The 27,250-nt window shown below is 44.7% G+C and overlaps 1 protein-coding gene and 1 pseudogene across 2 annotated transcripts in view; both read right to left on the bottom strand.

Moving 5' to 3' along the window:
- The window catches only part of CEMIP (cell migration inducing hyaluronidase 1), a 99,563-nt gene extending 74,251 nt beyond the window's left edge, over positions 1-25,312 (bottom strand). For both annotated transcript variants that reach the window (XM_068203789.1, XM_068203791.1), the window contains exon 1: positions 25,174-25,312. The gene's annotated coding sequence lies outside the window, so the exon portion shown is untranslated. The remainder of the gene's footprint in view (positions 1-25,173) is intronic.
- On the bottom strand, positions 484-23,410 carry LOC137481658 (cell surface hyaluronidase-like; annotated as a pseudogene).
- Positions 25,313-27,250: the final 1,938 nt, after the last annotated feature.

Raw genomic sequence — 27,250 nt, 5'->3', positions numbered from 1 at the left:
TTAGTTAGAAAGACACAGTAATTTCAGTGCTGTTTGGATTACAGAAGATGCAAAGTTTTGTGCACATTCTGATGCATTTCTGCACTTTATATATATGGGAGATAAATTATGTGAGCAGTGACTAGTACAAATATAAATGAACCAGAGCCAGAGCTCTTCTGGAGGGATTTCAGGGACAGCAGGCCAGGACTTATTTGGATTCTATTTCAAAACTTTCTGGAAAGAGAAACCTCTCTGCACATCAAAAAAGCTGGAATAGAGTGAAAGCAGAAGCATGTCTTTGCATCAGTTAATGTCAAGCTTTAAAACCTTGCTTCCACACTCTCAGAAATTGCTGATACCGATCATGAACATTTTGGGAAAATTATAAAGCTCCAGACCTTTGGAAAACAGAACGTTTTCCAGCAACATAGGGCAGTACCTGTTGAAGTTGCTGGGGTCCAGGATGACGTTTTCAGGTGCTCTGCCATTCCACTGGAGGATTTAATCCTGCTGGAGCATGACAACAGGCTGGCTCTGCTGGCACATGGCTCCCCCGCTCATGCCTCGGGATGAGAAGGGAATGCTGCTCTGGCAGTGAGCAAGGTCAGGTTCTTGGGGCATCTGGCCTGGATGTAAAGCTGAGGGTAAAAGGAAAATGACAAACATATCCATTAAACCAGCCAGGCACAGTCGTAACATGTGCATTTGATCATCATTGCCTGTAAATGGTTTCTGCCAATGAAGAGTTCAGAACATTTGGAAAGTCACTGAAACATTTCCAGTTCAAATAAAAAGGTAAACCAGAAATAGCATCTGCAGCCATCCATGGGGACACCATGAAGTGAGATATGAGATGTACAGTGCCATAAAAATGTTCACTATTCAAAGTCTTTAGGGAGAAGGGTAATCAAGGAGGTATCACAAAGTAACTCTTTTTTTTTATGAATTCAAATAACTGCACTTCAAAAATAGGCTTATTCTATTGAAAATACAGAAAACTGAAGTTACTTCAATGGGCTTTGGACTAGGCCCAGTTATCTAATCGAATTCACATCTTTGCTCTCAAGTAGCAGACTGGGCTGAAATTCTGGGGGCTAAAACTTGATGTCCTGACTATATGACCTTATAGACTAAATACCAAAGTCCAAGGCTTCAGCAAAGCTCTTCTTGCAGGGACCAAGAGATGCCTCTGACCTGTAGCTCAACTCTACAGACAATTACAAAACCACACTCCAGCTGTGTGCTTTTTCTGCCCTGCCATCACTCAAAGGCAAATTCGTGTGGCAAACACTAGTTTTAAGGCTGAATGTATGACACTGCCCTGCTTTCCACCATGTGAAATTCCAGTGCAAAAGGAGGATGCACAGCTAGTCATACGAATCTGTCTCTGCATGCAGGGCTGTTTCAGGCAGCTTGTCATGTTCTCTGAGGGTTTCAGATGCACAAAGGACAAATGAGGTCATCTGTAATCCTGCTGCCTTCACTCTCCTACAGTGTAGAATAACACTCTTTGCATCAAGAACTTGAAATATCCAACATAGAAATCCCTGGTAGCTCACAAATGTCTAAGCTTCTACATGAGCATCCATCCATCAAAATTATTTTTAAACTCAGTTTGTGTCTTTGAGGTAGATCTGAATGGAAGCAGTAGTTTCTTATCAGATTTTAATTTTGCAAGGATATGAGTGCAGCCAAGACTAGCAGAGAGGTTAAAACTCCATCTATCAGGATATCTGCCTGCTAATGCAGGGCACTTATATCTCCAGATCTGCTTATCCTCCTCTTGTCTACAGAAACTGAAAGCTCTGCAAAACCAGCTATCTCTCAATGGTTTGTATGTGGGCTTATTTTAGTTTGGGATTCAAGTGAATTCAGCCCTAGTTCCAGTTTCATGCTCAGAAGGATCTCGCAGTAGTTGATCCTGCTCCTGGTGTTGATTTTTAGCTCCTAAGGATCTCCAATAGATGGACCACATTTGCCTACCCTTCCTCTCACCCCTGAATCCAGCAGCCTCATGCTGAATGCTTAAATTAAACATTTGGGTCTCATGCCAAAGGAGCAGTCCAAAAGTGATTGTGAACATTTCTCGGATATTCAGTTCACTGCTCCTTTCACACCATTAGACTTCAGTGATGAGAAGCTATTCTGAGTGGTATCTGCAGATACTGGAAGATTAAAGTGGATCCCAGAATGACATTAACATCAATTTTTCCTGATGGCTGAAACTATTGATCAAGTAATTCACTCCAAACAACATCTCTGGGCAGTAACCCATTTGCTCATTCTTGATGGATCAAGAAAGACTGAATTATTTTACAGTCTGATAAAAAAAGCCTTTTTCATCTAGGAAACCAAGAAGAAAAACCTATTTTTCATTCACGTTCAAACCATGGTTGGAAAGCCAATAACACACAACACAAAAACCCTCATTTCAATCTCACTTGGCCCCATCAGGGTGGGGTAGTGCTGAGGTCTGAGCAGGGGATTCATCAGGTACATTCAGATCTGAAATCCCATCAGTGTATTAATTGTTCTCAATCCAAACAACATTTTCTAATGAAAGCCAGTTGGAATGAACACTTATATTGTACTTACTACAAAATTAAATGCACCAATGAAAAGCCAAGAAAGGAAGGAGATGCATTCAATGAGTCCCAAAGATTCCTAGATTACAGGTTACCAAGAATAAAAGATTACTAGGTGCTTTAAGCTATTTGTGTAAAGATTAAAAAAAAAAAAAAAGAATGACAGAGATATGCATGGCTTAAGCTGCTTGCTATTATGAATGAACCCAAAGAAGTGCTGGAATAGTTTCCAGAATGCTTCAATAAGGTGATGAGGAAAGGAGGTCAGAGATTTGTTGGTAGCATTTTCCTCCAGGTGTGTAGGGAGCAAGTTACAGGTCAGACATTAAGGATAATGATCACAGCTGTTTGGAGAATGAGATGGTGATAACTAGAACAAGGAAAAATGCCACACATGCATTATAGAAACGTTGTAAATGACTTGCAGAGTGTCATTTGGTCTCCTGCAGTGACAGTGGCCACTGAGTGAATGCTCTCCAGAACTGCAAAACAGCAAGAGTGTGATTTTCAGTCCCATAGAAATACAACAGTATATCTGACAGATCTTTGAACATGTTACTTACTAAAGGAAGTTACAGCCCTGATGAAGAAATCCAGATCCTATATGAAAAGACTGTTTTGCCCATGTGGAACATCACTAAGTCAACAGGAATGAAAAATTCATCCACTTTTTAGAATAAAAAATCCATATTCCTTAGAACCACCTCCATAATTTTTGGTTACTTCTATCAAAATCTTTAAAAGAAAATGGGTCACAAAGAGACTTTAAGGTAAGAGAAGTGGTGACAGATTAATGTGGTAGGAAAATAAGAGCTGGTTAAAACATTATAAAATGTGAGGCTTCTAATTTCTTGGGTGGTTTAATGGACATAGTTGTCATTTTAGCTGCTTGACATTTCATGCTGAAGAGATGTGTCAGATTCCCCCATGCTTACATGGCAATTTTCCCAAGTAGATTGTGAAACTGAGAAGATAAGCTCTTTACAATTCAGAGGGATCTGCTATTCAACTGGAGAGCAAGTATGAAGATAAGCAACATGCCAAGTATTGGAAATTACAATCTTGATTTCTGAGAAAATGTTTTCTTGCTTTCTTGTTCCGTTACTCTTGCTTTTGTCCTGTCATGCTGTCAGCTGTCATGTTGAGGCAAAAAATACCTTAAAAATGAGAAGATCAAAACATACCTTCTCCCTTTCTGGTTGACTGACTGTTCAAAAAAATGTTAATATCTTAGGGAAAAACATTTTCTCAATGAAATTTCCAAGTAAAGGCTTTAAAATTCTTGCAGAAAGAAAAAAATGTAGCTTTCTTTCTCTAAGACATACTGGGATGTCACTGGCATCAGGAAAACTACTTTGATTTTGAACTGATGTGCATCAGAGATCCAAACTAAATCTCTTTATCCAAATACAGACACCATGAACTGAAAAACATCTCACAGGCTTTTCCTTCTTCCCAGTGTGTGAGGTGCTGTAATCCTCAAGCACCACAGATATCCTGGGGCTGTACAGTTTCCTGTGGCTGGAAAACCACTGCTCACCACCTCCTGCATCTCTTGCTTGCTTTACATTTAAGAGCATCAGAACCAAAGCCAGCCACAGAGGCACCGAGGCCACAGAAGCAGCTGAAGATGTGAAACCCAGAGATGAAGGATCAGCACAAGTGCAAACATTCACTGCAAGAACAGAGTTAACAAAAATGGAATCATTTCTATTTCAGCCAATGGCGGTGAAGGAGTGACTAAGTGAACAGGTGTAAAATCAACAACATTTCCTGGAGTATTTTAGAATTGCAAGGCATACTTTTTTTTTTTAAATTCAAAACTGACACTAATTTGGCTTTGTGGCAGTCTCTTATGACTGTCTAACACCTTTTTAAGCTTATAAAAGAAAACAGCACATACTGCCAAAACTCTGCTTATTTTAATAAAGACTAATACCGAAAAAGAGAAGTTTCACAGCCTCCCCTGATGTGCTGCTGTGAAATCTGCAGGCAGACAGTAAATGCTCAGCTTCAACTGCCCAGTTGAACCAAGGCACTTGTCTTACCATTTATATACAAATCAGAAAAGGTTTGGGAATCTCATTTACATTGTAACAAGTACTGCAGGTGTCAAGGAGTCTCCAGTTCAGTGCCACTGGAAATTGCACATATCTATATGGAGAGAACTATGAAGCCTCTCCCTACATTTTTCCTTCTTTATTGGCCTTTGCAACAGCTGAAAATCAGGTTGATGGGACACCAAGGACCTTGGTGCCCCAATGGTGAAGTCTGAGTGACTCAGAGACTGCCAGAAGATGTGGTGCTGACAGCTCTTGTGATTTCCCTGTGACTTTCCCTCTATTTAGTGTTCCTCCTTGAAATAAGCCTTGCTTTATTTACATTACAACATGAGAGTTTCAGCTGTCACTAAAGAGCAAAGGAGTTGGTCCTGTTTGGACAGCAACAACCCTACAGACTCCAGAACCAAACAGGGAGGACTAAAAGACCTGGTAGTTCTTGCTTAGTGAATGTCATGATTTTAAGGTGGTGCCCAAACCATGAGGCATTACTGAGTGCTCCTTGCTGAAGGAAGCCCTTGGACACCACAGGGGGAATGGGATTTGATGCTCCTTGGAGACACTGAGGAGGAAGGACCACGAACCAACCACAGAGGGTGGGAATATCAGCCTGAGCTGCCAGATTAAAACACCCTCAGGAAAGCCCATCTCCAAGATTTTTGGATCTAGAAACACTGCCAGAGGAATTGTTTTTCCCCAGGCGTTTCCTTTCTTGGGCAAATTACATCCAGGAGAAGAGGAGCATGAAATGGGAATGAAAGAAACCAAGCACAAAGGAATTAACTGTACTCTAGGCACTTAGCTCAGAAAGGATTTGCCTGCAATGTTAGCTGAAGGACTTGGATCTCAGTTTTCCATGCCAAGTAGCCCATCCCTAGACTGACTATCTTGGGCTCCATTCAGCAGTAACACTGGAATCACTATTTCCTTCAGCTCAAAGGATATTTTCACCTGCTTGCACTAGGGGAGAATACAAGTTCTTGTTTACCAGAGCTACGTGAAAAGGACCAGAAAAACAGATTTTGTAATAAAGTTGTTAAGATCAAAGCAAACCATCTTTCTCCATAATTGGATTCACTCTTTTGGGCTTTTGCTCTGAAGTATGATGCTCAGAATTTAGTGGACAAACAAGCCACCAGTTAGAAAGGGTGCTGAGAGTCAGAGTGAGGCTGAAATATTCTAACAGTTATCCTCTTCAAATTAATCAAACCCTACAGCACGAGACCAATTTCTTCTACCCTGCACATACATATATTTCCCTCCCAAAAAGTGAAGCAAAAACCCACAAAGTGAAGCATTTAATATGACCTTTACTCATCCTGCTGGATGCTTATTAGTTGAAAAATGCTGGTAAGTAATGGATCCCAGAGAAGTAAATGTTTATGCTTGCCTAAACCTAGCCAAGGAAATTTTCTATGGTGGAAAAACTGTCTCACCATGTAGAGTGCCATAACCAGGAGGATATTAATAGAAATAAAAATATAAATGCCTACTTGTTTGCAACTCTGAATTTAACTGTTAGGTTGCCAGAGCAGGGACGATTATTTCTCTGAAGACACAGAGCCAAACTAAATGCCAAGGACAAAACCCTATTTCAAAGGGACTGTTTCATAGGAGCCCAATCCTGTTTCTGCCCAGTCAAAACACACCAAGGTTTTTAATTCCGGAGTTTAGATACTTAAATAGCAACTCCTGCTCTCTGCTGTGCAACTAAAGCAAATGCATCCAACTCTTTTAGCTTAAGGAGACATGCATACTCTATGTTTGACTGTGACATTCACTGCTGGCAAGGTTTAAGGCCATCCCTCAACCTATGATTGCATGGGAAATAAGAAATAGATGTGAGTTTGCATTTCAACCACCCATTTCACCACCCTGAACGCAAGTAGGATGTACCATAGAAGTAACACCTTCCATTACTGAAACCTGATTCACCAGAACAATCCACTAGAGCCCCATGATAGCGTGGACAAATGCCTGGAACAAGAAAACACCAAACTTTCCCCCAGCTGGATTTCAACTTGCAGCGAAATCATACCAAATTTATTGTTCACCCTTTGTGTGAGTAGTGCTGAGCATCTCCACTGCCTCCCCCCTCACCAGAATATCTGGTGCTGGCTGGGCTGCCCCGTTACCTGTGAGTTTGCCCGGACAGATCACCCCATTCCAGCAGGGGACACTGAGGGAGCTGGGATGAGGCAGCAGGGACTTGTCTGCTCTGCCTCTGAAGGTGTCTGGATACCCTGTCACCCAGCCATCCACACCATGGAAGATGACATTTTCATTGTCATTGTTTCCAAACCACTGGCCTGGTCTGCCAAAAAACACTTTCAGTCCAACCTAGAGGAGAAAATAAGGGGAAAAATCACTGCTTAGCTCAAAGTAAGGACTCGGCTTTGCAGTGTTTTGACAGTGATAGAGCTGGAACTAAGAAGATCCATTGTCTGAGCAGAGTTTTGTTTTGCCTCTTCTGTTTAGAAAATATGCCAGCCGTGTTGGTTCTCCCTCTCATTTCTTAATCCCAGGAGACATTTCCACAAAAATTAGACTTTTGTTTCTTTGAAGTGCAGCCACACCACCATGTGTTGCTTGAAATCACACAGCAATAAACTGAACGGTGGCAAAAGAAGAGGATGACTGAAAGTGTAGGAAAATACTGGATGATTATGAAATTTACTGAGGAATACCACAGCTGTTAATAAAGAAAAAAAAAACCTAGCTGTTTGTGGAATTTTCTTATATCTTTTCAATGTCGCTTTTAAGTGGCTCTGTCAGTGCCATTTTTTTCTAATTGTTCTTCCTAAACTCCCATAAAACTTCTAAAAGTTTTAAATTCCCAGAATTGGCTCTCATGCACATTCTAATATATCCCATGATTTTTTATTTTTTTTTTTTTTTAGGAAAGAGAAATAACAGGAAGCAGAATTATCCTCATTGTGCATAGCTCTGCTCTCAAGATTTTTCAGTAGCTAAGTAAAAATATCTGTCCTGATATGAAAATACATCAAAACAAGGAAACTGCAGATGTTCAGCAAAAAAAAGCATGGAATATTTTAATGTCTGCAGATGAAATTATTACAGGGTGTGAAGAATAAGTTCCGAAGTAATCAAGAAAATAATTACTCCAGGTCAAGCACTCTGAATGAATCCGGCAGCAATGCACATAAAAGCAGACAGCATAAATAACAAGGGGATCATGCCCACCCAAAGGACTGTCATTTGTTCCACTTAGCCCAACTAATTTTAATTGGACTGTGCACATGAGTAAGAATTAGGGTCAGCAGGATTAGGCTGAAAGTTTTTAAGGGCTTTAAAGGCTTTATTTTAACAATAATAAACAGAAGGGCTTAGGAGAATAGGAGGGTTATTGTGACTCTGAGTTGGATGGGAAGTCCACTGCCTTAAAAACATCCAAACCCTGCAGCAACAACTACTTGCAGAATAAAAGTCTTTATTCCTTTAAAATGAAATTAAAGCCTAGAACCATTTTCTGCCACCTTCTTGTCTAAGTATGAATCTCATAAATACTTGAGGCAGTCTCCTTTAAAGGAGGCTCAAACACTTGGAAATTTAAGGTGCATTTCTGAGATTTTTAAAATCTTTTTTGCTGCACCACAGGAAGTTTTTCCCCAAAAGGCTACCTGGCCTAGGAGGATCCCAAAACTTGCTGTTATTTTCTTTTTTTCCCTCTCATTTTAATTTATAAAAGATGAGATATTAAAAAATGTAGACACTGTGCAGCAGCTCAAAACTCCATTACAAATACTTTGTGGTGGCACTTCAGGAGTTGCATATGAAAACAGACACTTCACTGGGGAGGAGAACAAAGTCAACTGCACTTCAAGCCAAACGAAGGCACAGCCAGTACATCTTACACTTGATCAACACTCTCAGCGTTTCCACCCAGCAGCAGAGAGTCTGGGTGCTAATTTTATTCTTATCTCTAACATTCTCCTCTAAAAAGTCTGAAAGTCAGAATTAGAGTGGAAATTTTAATGAGCAGTGTCACTTTTTGCATAAGCCTCAAGGTTACCTTACTTTGGTACACTGTGGGAGAGGAGTGCAGTGTATAATTTTCCCTAAGTGAGCACACAGGCACAAAGACTCTGCTCCTCAGGTTTGTTCACATGGAGCTGGGAACAAACTAGCAGAAGGTGCAGAGGCAGGTCATGTCTGGATGCCACACTACTCAGAAACCTAATTCTCACTAGGTGTGGCTACCTCTGAGTGACACAGTATAAAGGATACTTGAGTTACCTGTCTGAAGCCTGACAGTGTTCAGACAGGTAATCTCTTAGTAATCTCTTAAAAATGTGCTAACTCAACCTGTCCAAAGGCAGCACACCTAACACACCTGCAGGGAACCCTGACGACTGCACTTTCTATATTAAAAAATAATAAGGTGCTGGAAATCATTGTAATAATTAGCAACTTGTAACATTCAAGTGTTTGCACAAGCTGCCAACAAAAGACATCTCACTGTATCACTGCTATCATTTTAATAAAACCATTTTCATCTCGTTTACCACCCAAGGTCTCTGTCCCCATGGCTTTTCCTCTGCTGGAGTGATGCAAACCCTCTCCCTGCCAAGTTCCCTTTGGTCAGGAGTCTCTTTAGGGTTGGGACTGGTTTTTTTCTGCTCTCTATTGCAGGAAATAACAGACTTCAACTAACTGTCTGCTTTTCTTTTTCCCATCATGAGCTGTTTGCAAATGTGTGCTTTGACACAGAAACCCAGCACTAAAACAACACAGGCTAAACATAGCAAAGTCAACATTAGGAAGTCCAGCCTAGCCCATGTTTTAGCTAGGCTGGACTGCAATCCCATGGCAGTTGCTAGTCCATAGCCAGGGGTCAGTACTGGCCCCTGTGAGCTCTCCTGGGGATCACAAATACACCCAACACAGACCACAGGGATTTCTTTGGCAGAAGCAATTCCTGAGGTGTGGTAGGGTTGGCACAGGTAGGAGTGGGATAGGATGGAATCCACCCTAAACTCCTGGCTGCAGGGACAAAATGACCAGAGGGACTTTTAGCAGTGGATGTGAGCTGGGACAATCTGGGAGTCCTGCACCTGTTGCAGGTGGCCTTGCTGCTGCTCCTCACCTCACTCTGTGCCTCAGAGGGACAGAGGGGTGAATGGGTGGCTGATTTGTGACTAAAAGGAGATATGTCAGGTCTTCTGAAGCAGTGATGCACCAGTGTGGACGTGGCTTGTTCTGGGCTGGGCATCATCCTTGAGCTCTCCAGGTCCTACTGACAGACAGAGATACTGGAGACCACAGCCATCAGTCATCCCTCAGCTGGGTTACAGCCAACTGCTGCTTCCACTGCTTTGAAATAACTTTTTAAAACACTCTTCTCAAAACAAACAAGCCAGCCCAGCAATAATATTGCAATGGATAAATGCATAGATAATATGTGAGATTCAGCTTTGTCAATGGATAGACAACTAGAATCCCTTGTGTGGAGTGCAATGTTTAGGTCTTCTGTTCTGCTTCACTGTTATTTTTATGCTGGAATTAAACAAGATCTGACTGGCTCTATTATTTTATTGTCTAACCAATCTGCTGATTAGTCTGATTAATTATACAATTATCCTTCAGCATGACTAATAGTTTTGTCATCACTGTACAACTTGCAGTAATGTTTAATTTCTTCTTAAAGAACAGCAGTAAAATGATTGTACTTTAGGGAATTAGTACTTAGCCATCCTTTAAAAACTAATAAAATGGCTAATAAAACTAAGAAGCCTGGAGATGGAAAATTAATTAAAATGGTTGACAGTCTCTATCTTAACTAGGCTAAGATATATTACCCCATATAGCAATGAGCAACAACAACAACAAAAAATAAACTGTCTGTGGTCCTACAAGTATAAAATCAGATGTAGCACATCTGGGTTCAATCCAGATAAAATAAAATCAAAGTGAAAATTGCTGGGATGCAGGTGCTTACAAACATACATGGTTTTTAAGCTGGCAAAGTAGCAGTTTCAGAAGTTGATCTTTTCTTGGAAATATACAAATAATAGATAATTATTGAGATCATGTCATGAGGGTTTGTTTGAGTTTGGGTCATTTTGGTTTTTGTTTTTTTTTTTTGTTTTTTTTTTTTTTTTTTTTTTTGTAATAGACTTACACTGCACTGGTTTAATGTGTTTGCAGAATTATTTAGGAAATCTTCTGACCATTTTTACTTTGAAAACCTTAGATCCTAAAGCTGTTGCAGTACTGAACTGCCTCTCAAACAGACAATGCTGCACATTTAGCAGACTCATTGGCCTCAAATGTTGTGACTGTATTACAGAGTTGCATTTTCAGCCATTCAAGGTATAATCAACCCTTTGCCAATGTGCTTTAATATCACCTGTCTGAAACCATTCTGGTGGACAGTCCTACAGCCATTACTGGAAGAAATTTTCCACTCTCTTCCACTTCACTGATCAAACATTTTTTCTCCAAGCTCCCCTCCCCTGTTCCATGTTGATTTTCTTGTTAATGTTCCCCATGACCATCTTAAAACCATTTCCCCAAGGGAGCACATGAATAGGGAACAGCAAATTTCCCCTTATTCTTGTTCCAAAGGTCCATAAAGCATCCAAGGCAATTAAGATCTTCTCATGGAAATGCACAGAGACCATGTTTTTTACTTAGAGGAGCAGTCAAGTGACTGCAATCAACATCATCCTTTCATTAAATACCCCCTGCTTGTTGGTCTAAAGTGTGCCAGAGAGGGGACAGATATCACTCCCTCTGCTTACCAGAGGGAGTGATATTGGTCAGTCTCAGAGCAATGGAAATTTTCCTCGAGGTAAAGCCAAACCTCAAGCCAAAGTTACTACAGTTCATGGACATCCTAACAACTATGGACCTTGTTTGAAAAAAGCTAAGGAGAGGTCATGATTCCTGGAGAGAGCCAGGTGCAATCCATCATTTCCAAAGCCAAGTGTCCAGGGTCATGATCCCTACAGGAATCCAGGGCAAGGACTGGAATTGCTCAGCATTCTTCAGCTTGTGCCAAGGCAGAGATACAGAGCCCCATTCTGTTGTTACAGCTCAAGGGAAGTCCCTGTTGTGCACAACAGGAATTTCACAGCTGATCTCAGAAACTGGGTCATGGCTTTGCTTCTCAGTGCATTTGCTATTTCTGTAGAATTGTTTTGCATCTTATTGGCTCCTGGTATCTCTTGTGTGACCCTCTCAACCTCTGAGGCCAGGTCCTTAGCAGGTCCTCAGCACTGGCAATACTGCACCACCTAAGACCTGTGTTCTGGGTGTTCTGATTACAAGGTGAAACCTTTCTCCAATGCAGATTTCTTTGTGTATATCTGCCCAGGTAGAAGATATCATATTTTACTTGCTTATAAATAACTTTCATTACTAAGAAGAAAAGGGTTTCAAAATTAGTTGATGGCATGCACCAATGTAACACACACCCATGCTTGGAAATCCTGCTCTAGGATAGATCTCTCACCACTGCTAAAAACTTCAAAACCTATCACATCTAACAGCAAACATTTCTGCTTCTCTCACTTACACTTTTCTCCATCAGGATCTGTGACACATTGTTCTGAGGGCTGATCTGCCAGGAGTTTATAATTAAAAAGCCGATGGCACTTGAGTATCTGTCAACAGTCAGGGTGAACTTCTTGAAAGTGCATCTTGCCATCCTGATAGACCCATCATAAATCTGGAATCTATGGATAGGGAATGCCCTAGGAGATTTAAACACAAACACCTTGATGCTGCACCACTGAAGCACCACACAAGAGCCATTTGGCATAAGTCAGATTCTCTAATCCATTCTCCACTGACTAATAAGCCAAGGAGAAAACTAAATCAAACACATTCAGTCAAGAATGCTCTCAAGCTGTTGGCCTGAAGAGTAAGTTTATTTGGATGCTTATTATTTCTGGCCTGAACAATAATTTAAGCACCTGGTATAAATTATTCTTTGGTAGCCACATTAATTCCTGGGGCTTTTCTTCTACCTTATCTAACGCCAAGAAGAAATGGCAGAAGAATAACTCACTTGTTTCTGGGCAGTGTTCTGTGTTCTCCATTTGCCCCTTTTCCCCAGTAGCTGCTTTGACCTCCCTGGGAGCCAAAGTTGCTGCTTTCTCCAACACAAATGGAATATGTAACCTCCAGGCTGGAGCCGTTGTCTGTCGGGAAAGTCCCATTGCTGCAAGCAAAGAAACACCACGTAAATATGCAGCACAGCACCCCAATTAATTAACACTTTTAATTACACCACAGACACAGTAGAATTTGTGTCCTTAATTTGGAAAAGGGTGCGTGCACCTCTATAAGAGCCTGCTCTAAAGTATGTTTAGAAACAAGCAAGTTAGTGACAAGGTAGCTTTGTGCTTGAGCATCAGGACCTCCTGTCCAGGACCTCCCGTTCAGCAGGAAATATTCAGCAATTATGATGGATTCCCCAGGCGTGCTGAGGCAAAGAGAACGAAAGGCTGAATTGCCCCTTGTATTTATGGCTGCCCAGGGAAGACTTGATGTGGTCAAGAGAGGAAATATTAGCTTTTCTCCTGTATTAGAAGGGGAATGTCTCAGTTTCCATTCTTGAGCATGTTACAATGGGGGAAAAAATGGGAAGAAGACCCATTTTAAGAAATTACCTTGCCAGAGTGAGTCCAATTCCATTGTCTGAAAACCTGGGACAAAGGAAACACAATGGTGTAAATGATGAGGAATGTCTGCAGTGAATTTGGCCTACAGACCTATTTATGCCTGTTGTGGGGGGAATGATATAACAGTAACCTACCCTGAGTTGCAGAAAATAATGTCACCATCCCTGGCTCAGGCCCTATGGTCATTATTTTTAAGAGCGATAAGACCATCAGTCATGGCAGGAACTTGTGGCTTTTCAGGATCAGCATCCTGATGTGGGCAAAACCTGAAGAAAGATTCTTAGTTAATGCAGCACAAGGGACACAGGAATCAACTGCAGACAGAAGCAGTAATGCCCAGCACATCTTTTTTTGTCTTCCAGTTATTGGCATGGTGGGTCTAAAGCAGTGATAGGCCCTGAATCAGAGTCAGGATATTAGCTTGATTTCACTTTTGAGCTTTGGTGTAAAGCAGAAAACAAGAAACATTCATAAGGATGAAATTCTGGCTCAGGTGATTTCTCTGAATTCTGAGCAGGTGATTTCTCACTAGACACCAGTGAGCCCACAGCTACTCCTTAATTTGATTCAAAGTGATTTAGAGGCATAGAAAACATTTTTCCCAATTCATTCAGATCCTTTTGTAGATATCCTTACAGGGCCCATTGAGAATCCCTCTGCTGATGCTGGAAAATCAATTAGACACTTTCAGGAATCTCATTCAGCAAAACTAACAGAGTAATTGGAGCTGCTCTCCTTGCGTGTACAGACCAAACCCCCATATGCTTCTGTGGCTGCTGAAAGAGGAGCTGTCAAAAGCAAAAATATTCTCCCTGGGAACTGGGTGCATCTAAATTACTCACAGTCTATTTCTTGCCACAGTGGCTGTTAATGGTAGATTTGTGCTATGTTTGGGGGGAAAAATGACCATTACTTTTTCTGAGTCTACCCTCACCTCCTACTTCTTCCAGCTGAGGTACGAAGGCACGTGTCTCCTTGGTGCCCAAGGGGGTGACCCTGGCAGGGAAATGTGACAAGGGACACGCAGTCATCCTCTCCTTTCAGATATGGGAACATCATATTGATAGGGTATGATGGAGGAGAGAAAAAGCCAAGGCTTGACCAGGAGCAGCAGCTGATTTCTCTCAGCTTCCTCACACAGACCCATAGGACTGCAGCAAGGCAGAAAATGGCCTTAATTTACCTGCTTACACTCTGCAAAAGGAAGCTCAGACATTTCAAAGCAGATGACCTTTCTGGCTACCTATTTTCCTCATTAATCCCAGACCAATCTCAGCAGCCTCTTACATCACCTTTCAGATGTAAGATCTTCTGAGCAATTAGTGATAAATATTAGAGTTTACAAACCCACTAATGCACTAATGGGATCTGGATCCCCTTCCACATGCTTCACTGCTTAGTCCTCACAACCCCAAGTGCATGGGTGTCCTTTTTGGCCAGCAATAACACAAACAATCCAGTGCATAGCTATGGAATAGTTGCCTCTGCACATCAGAGAAAGCTTGTGGTTTTTTCAGATGCTCCAGCCATAATGAGGCATTAATGATCTGCTAAATGCAATGCAGAAGCCAAGATGCAGTACAACTCACGTGCTTACCTGGCATTATCGACAGTGAGATACTCCCTGGAATCTTCAGGCTCTCGTCGTCTTTACTCCTTTTCCAATAAACAGACCAGCCTGGAAGTGCACACGCCCCCAATTACTTTAACAGATCGCTCAACAGGGACCAAAGATCGCAGATTTTATCAATGAACGTGGGTAGCCAGTGCGTGCAGGCACAGGAGCACCAGCAGCCAAGGCTCTCCCTTCCCTTTCGGTGTCTCCTGGCGCTGCTCAGCATGACATTAGCACAGGATGTAGCACGCTGAAGTCAGGACAGAGCCTGCCCTGCCATATGTTATGCATCAGCATCTGGGGCTCTCTTCTGACCCAAAGCAAGGCTCTGAACTCCCACTCTCCCTCCCTCGCAGAAAGCAATAAGGGACCCTGCCAAGCTCTTGATAACTTTTTGGAAAAAGAGTGTTGTTAAGAATTAAGGCTTTAAATAACGAGTGACGAGTCCCCCGACAGTCAAAAGAGAACATGAGCTGCTGCAGCCAACTTACAGGCTTTGGGCTAGAGCAGCAGCTGCCATGGACCAAGATGTAAAATATACAAAGCACAGTGAACAAATCCAATTACTCTCTAGAATATTGAGAAATAAGTTTAAAATGCTTTTTAAGTCTTACAGGTAATGTTTTCATGTCAACAGTACATTTGGGGGAGAGTGTTTTTCTTGGAAATGCCCTTGAATTTTTGGTCTTATTTTCCAGAGGTGATGAGCAGTCATTGGCACAAATTACTTTCCCTCATCCCTTTACATCCTGGCATCACTGTGGTCAACAGCAGTGCTGAGAGTCCTGCCTGTCTCTCCTTAAATCTCACTTAGAGTAGGTGCACCCATAGCCTGGGCACATTCCCTCTAACACAGCCACCCAGCTGAAGCTCCTGGAATGGGATCTCTACTCCCCTCAGCTCCCTCTTTAATATTTAGAATAAACAGAGTCCCCAAAAGTTAATTCTGTCTTGATACAGTGTTAAAAAGACCTTTCTCAATATGTGAGACACCCACAAGCATCACAGAGCAGCACACACAGTCAATGCCATGCTGTTATATTGACAGAAACATGAAAACCATCACGTGCCTTGAAATTGGAGTGGACTCTGTTGTAAAACACTCACAGGGGAGTGTGTTCAGCCGGTCCCTCTGGGTGTCTTCCTCAGACTGCCTGGGAGGACCCAGTGGAAGAGGCACCATATCCCAACATCCTAAAAGAAAAAGGGAGGTCTGAGAAATGGGTCACTGCAATCAGTGATACAGGCTACCTTGGGAGTGTAGCTTTTCACACTGTGCTGGCCAGATTTCTGACCCGAGCCTGTCCAACATGTGGGTCCTGGGGGACACACAGCAGCCCATTACTCCTACACCTCCCAGCTCAGCCTTTGGCATGCACAGTAGGTCTCTGGGGCACACACAAGGGTTCTAAAAATGTGTTTATTGTGGGTGAAATTCAGGTGGTTTATTAGAAAACAGACAGGTCTGTACAGGTATGTAAAACACAAACATGTTTTGGGTAAACATAAGAGATAATAATAAGGAGAGAGTATATTTTCATATATAGAAATATAAAATTTTATTGAGCATTTAACTATTAACTACTAATAAAAATCAATATTTTCTAAGAGCTATCACACACTATTTCCAAGCATAATTGCAAGATAAATCAGTGGAGAAGTGTAGGCAAATATTTATTCTTAACAGAAACAAAGGTTGCAGAAATACATATCCAAATTCTATGTCTTACTAAAAACTTATTGCTCTTGACATCAATAAATAAGTGTAGAATATTTGGGAAGTGGAGGCAAAGCATAGCTCTGCCACTAAATGGTTTTACCTGAGCACCAGCCACTGCATGCTCTATTAAGTTGTTGTTTGGATTTGCAATCCAGAACGTGCTGACAGCCCTGAAAAATCAAAATCAAAATGATCCTAAGCAGTTACCAAACAGGAAGGGATACATTTTCATAGCACTGCCCTGGACTTGAGCCACAACTTTCCTATTGACTTTAAAACTCCACACAACCTTTTAATGACACTCTTAAAGGAAAATAAACCATCTAGTAATGTCAGACATGGTCATTTATGGAGCCACATGCTGAACCTATTGTAAATTATATGTGAACGTTAACACAAAATCCATGCTCTGTTCAATGCAGCTGAAGGAAACCCAAGGGTTGGGGCTTTTTTAAGTTAAGAAGCTCTGGAAAATGTCTCAAAAGTGAAACTTCTGGTCTGTTTTTTAAAACTTTAGGGGCAATGACAGGAGTTAGGGATTCTCTATGAATTTATGAAGCTTCTACATGAAAAAACAACCCAAATATCCTCGCAAGCTGCAAATGGCCCATTAAGAAGAAGATTAAGGAGATATAATGTTGATGTTTCTCCCAGTAAGGAGTTTTTCTTCAGAGGGAAGATCAGTAGTGGCACACACAGAAACCAGATATAACTATAAAAGCATTGTCATCTGTTGTTTTACTCCCTAGGACAACATCCTTTGCAAGTAAGTAATAAAGATCATGTATAAAAGCACTGCTAACCTTCTAACACTGAGAGGTGCCTCCATCAGTCCTGGAGCTGACTGGAACTACAGGCAGTGTGCATAACTGTGGACTGGTCTTAAAACTACTCTGAGGAAGCCTACATGCATAATTAAGGGAAAATTGCAAAATACTGGATTTAGAAATAGCCTCAGCTCTCAGAGAGAATATTTCATTCAGTGTCATAGAGTAAATATCTACATAAAGATGCATAAAGATAAGTGTGTCTTGCATGATAAATCAACAAGTCAGCATGGTTAATCTAGAAGTTTTTATGACTGCAGCATTTCCAAAATTAAATAAGATATTCTTTAAAATGCACCATGCAAAGTAATTTATATTAACGAGATTCCCATTCTTTCTCCTCCATTCTCAGAAGGTGCAGGGCCACTTCTTTCCTGTAATGACCATCTTGAGTAGAAGTGGTATTTTACTATTTCAGTCTACTTAATATTAATTGACATGTTCAGGGATATTGCATTAAACCCTAATTTGACCAAAAGGGCTTAGCACAAGCTTCCTTTGATGTACAGTCTTATGATGATAAATTCAGAAATCCTTCTTTTAAATGTAAATACTAAATCAGGCTAGTTAAAATACCAGCTTTTTGTTGCTAAATCTTACAGAAACCTTAACTTTGTACTCAAATGATCCCTGTCAGCATTTATATTCCCTCTTCAGGCATACAAAATTCCTGTTGACGTCAGTTATGTCTGTGCAAGACTGCAAGATTAACTAATATTAACCTTCTTGGTTATTTTTGTATACAGAGGGATACTTGAAATAAATCCATTTCGTGGAATCATATCCTGTAATTTCCCCTTGATGGGCTGCAACTGTACATAACATCTGGAGTCACAAACAGTATGGTCCCCATAGGTATAGCTCTGCTGGATTTCATTGTTTTCCTGGCAGCCACCCCTCAAACTTGTTGTCTGCTGCTCTTGTTTCTGCCTCAATGAGGTGTCCAAAAGAGAGTTAAAAATGAGGCATAAGAAAATGAGGTACACAGGTACCCAGTTCCCCCTGACTGAGTGTTGGAAATCCACTGGGACCCTACACATGGGTACAGCACCTTGGAGCGAGCCACAGGGAGGGTAACAGAGAGCTGACACTGAGCAGTCAGTTCCACTGAGCTGTCATGTCCCTCCTGGCCAGCTGAGTCTTGGAAACACAAATAGGAAATGGATTTAGACAAAAATGCAAGCGTGCCTGCCAGCCTGCTAAGATCAGTAAGCCTGGCTACTTGCACCCTCCCAAATGATGGGCAGAAGCTGTGCTGAGGAGGCCATGGAAGACCAGCTTTGGACAGAAAAGTGCAGCAACAAACTGCTCATTGTTTTAAACAGTATTTCAATTGTAGAGTTTCATTCTTCTGCATTTAGCTGCAGTTTGGCTGATTGTGCTTCAGAGGGCTGCATGAAAAGTCAGACTTGTATCCAAAACCAGATTTTAGCTTCAATTAATATGATTAGTCTCAGCTGCAGGCTTGTATGGCAGCCCTGAAAAGTTACACACACAAAACTGTAGTGATCACTCTCGTGACCAGGACTAATGTGATTTAAAGATCACTTACATTTGCACTCAGAGATAAGGGTCCATGCCATCAGAACAAAACCCCAATAACTGATCAATTCCAGCGTATCATTGGCAGAAAACCCAAGCCTGGAAAGGCACCCACCTGCAGCACTGTCACAGTAGCATTTTACTGTACGTGCCAGCATGAAACACTGTCCCCAGCACAAGCTGCAGCCTTGCTGCTGTGGCCAGCACCAGATGATTAAGACACCTCTAAACACTGAATTATAAATAGTTCAGCAACACAATATTTGTGACCTTTATGCCCTGCAGTGTTAGCCATGGCAGGCTGCACACGCCTGACATGTGCCCAGCACTGGGCACATCCCAGCCTGCTCCCAGCCTCCCGAGGAACCCAAGCTGCTGCTGGCCTGCAAAGCAGCACAAGCCTGGCACAGAGCAGCAGATGGAGAAGGGGAGTGCAGACAGCTCTGCCTGACCCACACACAGTGGAGCACAAACCACTCTGGCACTGTACATCTAAAATTACATCCTCTAAAACCTCGGGATGGGAGGGGGGAAACCTCCTCTCTGGTTTGCTCTGCCTCTGGGCTGGAATTTCATGATCTGATGCTGAAGCAGGTGCCTGTCTGTGTTATTTAACTGCCTTGCTCTGATACACATGCTGTTCTCTGGAACTGCAAATTATTTTAAATTCTTTTAAAGCAAGGCTGTTTATTACATTTTAACTACTCTTCATTTTAATGACCATAGATCAAAGCTACATGAGTCTTTCAAAGAATCCCATATTTAATCTTTGCTATAAAATCTTCTCACTGATTCAAGTACTCAAAGCCCTCAGGTTCACATGACCAGGGCTGGATCTCACTTGGATTATTGATTGCTCTATTGCACCCCACACATGAAGATAAACCCTTGAGTACTTACTCTCTTCTGATAAAGAGCAAGACCATACACCATTCTTCTAAGGACCATTATTAGCATAAGGCTTTTTATTTCATCCCAGACACATTACTTCAGTTCCAGAGGTTTAATACCCAAGGGGAAGAAAGAAAGCTAAACTACATCCACACATACTGGACAAGCCTCCTGACTCTGTACACAGAATTAGGCTCTACAGACAGAGAAAATCACAAATATGAGAAGGCAATCAAAAATTGTGAGTGATCTGAACAATATAAATCAAGGTTAGGATACATGAAGAGTGCTCCTGTGTTGTACAGGTCCTGTATTGCATTTTCATGAATACATTCTTTCAGAGGGCCCTTTCACACATGGAGCACATCTCTATTTTGTGTCTTACACAGCTTTTTCAGTCCTTACAGGACTGAGAAAAAGTTGTCAGGAAAAACACAGGAGGTCAGGGAGTGTCAGCCTGAGCACCCACCCAGTGAATGAGGAAATACTCACAGACACCAAACTATCACTCAGGGTCCTGTAGAGCACACAGCAACTGGACATGTTGGGACTGGAGCAGGAATCTCTCTTTTCCAGCTGGGACACGTCTGGCTTTTGTTGTGACCTTTTTTCCTAAGTTCAGGATTCCCTTGTGAGGATCTAGGTCAAAGCAAGTTCCTGAGGACTTTCCTGGCACTGAAGTGACCATTTGGGTCTGTCCTGCTCATATTTCATTCCCTTTGTCACATGAACATTTTGGGATATATTTCATGTTACCCTGACTTGAACAAGCCCTGTCTTTTTTATCTCATTGCAAATTAAAGGTCCATTGTTTTAGTCAGCTCCATTTATACTTCACTGCTTTAATTTTAAATGAAAGTTCCCTTTATCACAAACTGTCCAGAATTACCATGGCAAAGATTTCCCTGTATCTAATCACACTATATCTGATCTGATAATATTAATTAGGCTGTGCTGAGAACCTGACATTTATTTCAAACAGCTGCACTACCAGAGGAAAGTCCTAACTCAAATAAAGGCAAAGTCAGGACATTTCTTGGGAAAAAGATGCCTTATTTCAATATTCTGATATCTCTTTGCATCACAGATGGCTCTTGCTATTTAGTCCTGGCTGGGCAAAGAACTGAACTTGTTACTAATAAAATCTGTGTCCTACCAGAAGGCCATGAGTTCCTCCCCGAGAAGCAGTGGAGATAGTCAGGTTATTGAGGTGCAATGGATGTTCATATCCTCCTCTCTCATCCACATCCTCAGCCAGGTGAAAATGCACAGGGTAGCTGCCCAGGATCTGTTGCCCCATGTTTTTTAGTTCCACTCCTGAGATGTGAACAGAGCTAAAATTCCTTAGGATCTGTTGAGACAAATGTAGATCCAGGCAAGGCGTTACAATAGAAACACACACAAAAAGAAAAACAGCTTTGGGCTTTTATTCCCTCTCATTAGGCAATATTTTTGCAGAGTGAAACATGGTCCCAGGAGGAAGTGTGAGCTCCCTGTTTCCACCCACAGCAGCTCAGGACCTGCAGAGCCATGTGCCAGCAGCTGCACACCTACGGGCACAGGGCTGCCAAGGAGCAGCTGCCAAGCAGCATGTGCAGTGTTTAGCAATAGCAGTGACAGACACGGTGCTCCTGCCAACAGCAGAAAGGGGGAGCATTTGCCACCAGGCTCTTTTTCCTGGCAGCTTCTCCTGTGAGTGATTTTAGCCCAGATCTGCACAGCTCCTCAGTTTCCACTGCCTGGTGCAGGGGCAACTTTACACAAAGCCCCTGCAACAGCAAGGCTGCCCCCAGAACACGTGAGACAACCGAGAGGAGGCAAAGCACAACAGGGTGAGAGAGACCTGGCACTTCTCTGAGCCAGGAAGGCAGCAGGTTTGCTCTGCAGGAACCACAATTCCTTCAGTGGCATCTCATGAAGTAACTTTGCATGGACCCTACTGACAGCAATGCTGCCAAAGAGTCCCCTTGAAGAGAATCCCCTAGAAGGGCAGGTTTTTGCAGATATAGGGAAGAAAATGTCTCATTGCAGGTCTTGTTTTGCAAGACAGGCTAACAAACTTCCCCCTTTTTCACAGACAAATATACTTTTTCCCACACACACAATGGTAATTTGATGCTTTATATTGCTTGTTTACAAACCAGGAAAGGAAATATCTGAAACCACCTACAAGCAAAAGTATTAAAAATTACTCACTTTAATGTGCCCTCCAAATGTATCAAAAAGAGAAAAACTGGCGTTGATATTGTCCATAACAGCAGTCTTCCATTTCTCCATGAATAAGTATATTTCTGGTCAGAAAACCAACCTCTGCCCTCATGTCAACACCACCTATGACTTCTCCAATGTGAAGACAAAGTGGGCTGCCTGTGGAAACCAGAAAACTTATTATTCAGGATGAACACAGCATCTTTGTTATTGAATTGTTCCAAGCAAGCACACACCTTGCATTTAAACAATCACCAAGTCTGGGGACATGCTAGTTGTTAGTATCTCATCCCAGAGGCTGCTACAAAGGACTGCTGCCTCTGGTCAAACTTTCAAGCTCCAAAATAAAATTAGGGCCTTCATCTCTCATATGCGCCCTCGTGTTTATGGAACAAAATCTACTTAAAAAGACAAGTAAATGTAGAATGTAAAAGACAATGTAAATATTTACCACAAATGAGTACCCTAATAAAAATATTTCATACCATCAATTTTCACTTGACTGTTTTTCCTTGGACAAGGAAGGAGATTAAACTCTTCAGGTCGATGCATAAAATAATCTGTACTGGCAGTGACGATACCAAGTCACCATGTAACCAACTTGTAACCTCATCCACCAGATGAAGAATTATTCCTCTGGACACATCCACTTTAAATCCACTATGAGACACACCTGAAAAATAAAGCAATCAATTATTTTTACAGCTGCACATGGTAGAATCATGCAATTAGATGAAGAGCATACTGATTTAATTTTGATCTAGATAACCCTTTGCATGATAGAAGTGCTCTAGCCATTAAATATGTTAGTGTCATCTCTTTGTAGAAAGCTAAAACGTTACTTTGAGAGAGTACTTCTGTTAGTCTGGTCAACATCCACGGGAGCCAACGACTACGGTATGATTATCATTGCACTGCTCAGATTCACAGCAGCCACACAGGAAAAGCAGAGCAAAGCAACAGAAGCAATTCTCAGGGAAGACTGAACCTTTTTCCATCCACTGAAAGCAGTAACAGTAAAACAGGTGCTGTCGTATGGGAGGAAATCTCTTTGGGCTATGGCTAACCCCGCTGTTCCATTCCCATTACACTCCTGCTTATCTTCTGCTCTGGAAAGCTGATCCCCTCCGAGAATCCCCACCAGCACCCAGGACTGCCTGAAGGGGACAGAGAAGGAGCAAACCGGTGATATTCCGAGCCCTCCACCCTGCAGAGAACTTGGGCAGGAGGGAGCACACAGCATGGCACAGCTCCCCTCCTTCTGGCACGGGTGGCCCGGCGCATATTCCTCCCGGGTACCCGCCACATCCCCCCAGGTACCCACCGCATCCCCTCGGGTACCCACCACATGCTCCCGGTACCCACCGCATCCCCCCGGTACCCACCGCATCCCCCCGGTACCCACCGCATCCCCTCGGGTAACCACCGCATGCCCCCGGTACCCACCACATGCTCCCGGTACCCACCGCATCCCCTCGGTACCCACCACATGCTCCCGGTACCCACCGCATCCCCTCGGGTACCCACCACATGCTCCCGGTACCCACCGCATCCCCTCGGTACCCACCGCATCCCCTCGGTACCCACCACATGCTCCCGGTACCCACCGCATGCTCCCGGTACCCGCCGCCCCCCGCCCGCGGGCCCGGCCGAGCCCCGCTCCGCCCCTCGGTCGGGCCGAGCCCCCGGCGGCGCGGAGCTGTCCATGGTGGCTCCGCTCCCGCCCCGCGCCGCTGCCGCCCCCGCCTCACCTGTAGCGCAGGCGGACGATGAAGCTGCTGCCCAGGCGGTCCCGCAGCAGCAGCCGCGTCCCCAGCGTGAGGCTGCGGGCGGCCGAGTCCCCCAGGGCGCCGCCACCACCCTGCCGGGGGCTGCCGGGGGCTGCCGGGCCAGGAGAGCGCTGAGCCCGGCCGCGGGTGGCTGTGGAAGCGGCCCCGCCAGCAGCCGCGCCGTGCCGCCGTCCAGGAGGCGCAGGTTGAGCCCGCGGCTGCCCCAGCGCCTCTCGGAGGAGTCGGGGCCGTGGCGGAGCCGGCCGGGATGCAGCGTCCTGTCCAGGAGGGCCCGGGAGCGGCGCCGCCGGCCGTGCGGCTCCGGAATACCGCCGCGACCCACACCCACGAACTTCTGCCCGCAGCCCTCCGTGGCCGCCCCCTCGGCGGCTCGCCCGTACAGCGAGCTGGTGGCCCGCGAGCCTTAGGGGCAGCGCTCCGAGCCGATGTGCAGCTCCCCGCCGTCGTGGATGAGGATGTAGAGGGCCCGCAGGGTGATGGGCGGCCCGTGGGGGCGGTCGGCGAACACCAGCTGCCCTGGGTGGCGAGGGGAGCGGAGGGGCTGGGAGCGCGCACCGCCGGGCCGGGAGGTGCCGGCAGGCGCGGCCGGGACATCCCTGCAGCACCCGGGCTCCGGGGCGGGAGGAGCCCCGCTTACCTCCGCGGCGGATGACGAGGGAGCGGAGGGCGGCGGAGCCCTCGTGGCGCACGGCCGGCCCACGGGCCAGCCCGGCAGGTGTCGGAGCCGGGTCGCCACGGGGCGAGGTGCGGGGCGGCATCCGGGCAGGGCCCTGCAAGAAACGGGCGGCGGCAGCGGCGGCGGGGTCGGCGGGGCGAGGGGGCGCGGGGGGCGCGGTACCGACCTGATGCTGCGGCCCATCGCTGCTCTACGACGCGTCCCACGGCGGCACCGGTACCGGGACCGGGTCCGGGTCCGGCGTGAAGGACAGGAGGAGCCGCGGCTCCCCGGGGCTCCCCGCAGTCGGCGCTTCCAGGGCGGTCCCACAGCCGCTACCTGCAGCCCGGGGCCGCCCCCGGCCGCAACACGTGCGCCGCGACTTCTCACTGAGCCGCCAAAAGGCACATTTTGCTTTGGATGTGTTTTGGTTTCGTTGTTTTTGTTTTTTTTTTTTTTTTTCTCCTTTTCCCCCTTCACTTAACGTCGCAACGGCGAAAGCAGAAGCCCCGTTCCCTCTCCACACAGCCCCGGAGGCGGCGAGCACCGCAGCAGCAGCACGGCCAGAGGGAGCCGGAGCGGCGCGAACCCAGCGGCCGCTCGACGAGCGGCACCGGCGGGTTCCAAACTTCGCTGCAGACACTTACCTGTCCCGACAGCGCCGACCGCGGACTCTGCCCGCAGCCTCTCGGAGCTGCCGCACCGGGCGGGACAGGCAGGGCAGGGGCAGGCAGGCGCAGGCAGCTCCCGCTCCGCCGCTCCGGCTGCCTCCCCTCCGCCTCCCTTTTTATATCCATCTCCCAACCGCTGGCGGTGCCCGCACTGTTTACAGCGGCTCAGCCGCTGGCTCCTCCCAGCCGGGGACGTTCCCTCCAGCCTGGACGTATATCTACGAACGGCGCCCTGGTGCCCCGCTGCCCCGCTGCCCGCACAGAAAGGTCTTGCCGAGCTCCGGGGGCAGCGGCCTCCTTTGCCGGGCTCCCCGCGGGTCTGTGCAGACTCAACAGCCCTATGCAAAGGATGCGGCTTGGTGCCAGCCGTCTCTGCAAGGGCAGAGGACTGAGGCACCCCAGTCCCCAGCTCCCGAAGTCCTAAACCGGGGCTTGGCATGCCGTGGCCCTTCTTGGGAGGCAGCTGACCCCTCTGGCACCTTCCCGTGGGGGTGTTTCACCCTGTACTGTCTTGTGTCTGGCAGATCTATGGACGACACTGTAACCCCGCAGCTGCAAAAGCTCCCCTGGCAGCGGGTGAGCAGAGAGGTATTTGCCACTTCAGCCCCCATCAACATGTACTCAGAGTCTGCAGTGAGAGGAGAGAAACTGCTCGGACAAGACACAGACACAAAACCCCCATGTGCTGGGACTGCCTTCCTGGCTTGGAAGGTTCCAGTCTCAGTGGCCATGGCACTTGTCACATGATCACACCTGTCACATCTGGCACTGATTATCACACACTGGTTTGTTTTCCATGAACCCCAACATCATGTTTTTTCATAGACTCTGAAATACAGTACAACTGACCTTCTGGATGACGCATAAATCCAGGTATCTGCTTTACTGCAGCCACAGCCTCTTTCCTCCAGGGTTGTCATCCCTCATCTCCACTTGAGAGCCCAGCATCCCGAGAGGACAAGTCAGAAGTGGGTAGGCAATGGTTCCAGCCACTTCTGCTGCCCAGGGCCAAAGCCAAAGAGGTGCAGAGCCACAGAGACATTTGTGTGCCATCATCTGGTCAAACTGTTCCAATCTGTCACCTCTGAAATTTATTCTGGTGCAGGATTTCTTCTGACAGAGGGCACAAAGACTCTATAGTCATGTTAATAAGGAGCAAGTGCTGTCAGACAAAATATGGGAACAGACTGGAAGCAGAGGGGGTGGGTGAGGGGCACAGCCCCATGCCCCATGCTCCAGGCAGCAGCTCTGGTGAGGGAGCAACATTCACTTGTGCCAAACAAAACCCATCCACTCTCTTATGCCTGGTCCTGGGACCCAGAGAATTACTGAATCTGAAGATAAGCATCCAGCCCAGGAAAACAAATCCAGATAAGACTCCCTTGTTTCAATAGTCCATAAATAGAGGGAAATGATAGAGCTGCCACCTTTGCTACCAGCTGTTCATCTGTCATTTAGTGCTGGCACTTCTATTCCTGTCACAAATAGCTTTTGTCATTTTCCTTCCAAAAAAGCAGCATTAGTCAGCGTTGTGCCTCCTCCTTATCTGAATATGACACATATGAATGCAGGTCATGGGAACACAGAGCTGTTACCAGAAGTATAGGAGGCTTCACTCAGTTTTTTAAGAAAAAATTATCTACTGGTGGACGTTTCAGGCAAGGCAAGACAAATAAGAGTATTTTGTCTTAAAACACACTAAATTCTTTGAACTGAATGTTGGTAGAAGTGCAAAATTCAAAGAGGACCTGAACTTTTTAGATCTGCCAGGGTCCTAGAAATCTCATACCCCATTATTTAAAATATTTACTTCATGCAAAAATTTCACAAACTTGCAATCTAGATAAAAGGCATTAATAATTAATCTAACATAGTAGAGGTAAATGTTAAGCACTTTGATTAGTGCTAAGCTTTGTGCAGGCCTTAAAGAGCAATCAGCAAAGCCAAAGTCACTCCTGCTTACCTGGGACTTTTCCTGAAAGAGCAACTAAAATCTTGAAGGTGTGAGTACTGTTTAAATCCATTAAAGACATTTCCTCTTTTGTAGCCAGAA

Source organism: Anomalospiza imberbis, chromosome 13, assembly GCF_031753505.1.
Source record: "Anomalospiza imberbis isolate Cuckoo-Finch-1a 21T00152 chromosome 13, ASM3175350v1, whole genome shotgun sequence".
Lineage (NCBI taxonomy): Eukaryota > Metazoa > Chordata > Aves > Passeriformes > Viduidae > Anomalospiza > Anomalospiza imberbis.
Note: the sequence above shows the minus strand (reverse complement) of the source record. Positions and strands in the feature narration are given on the sequence as shown.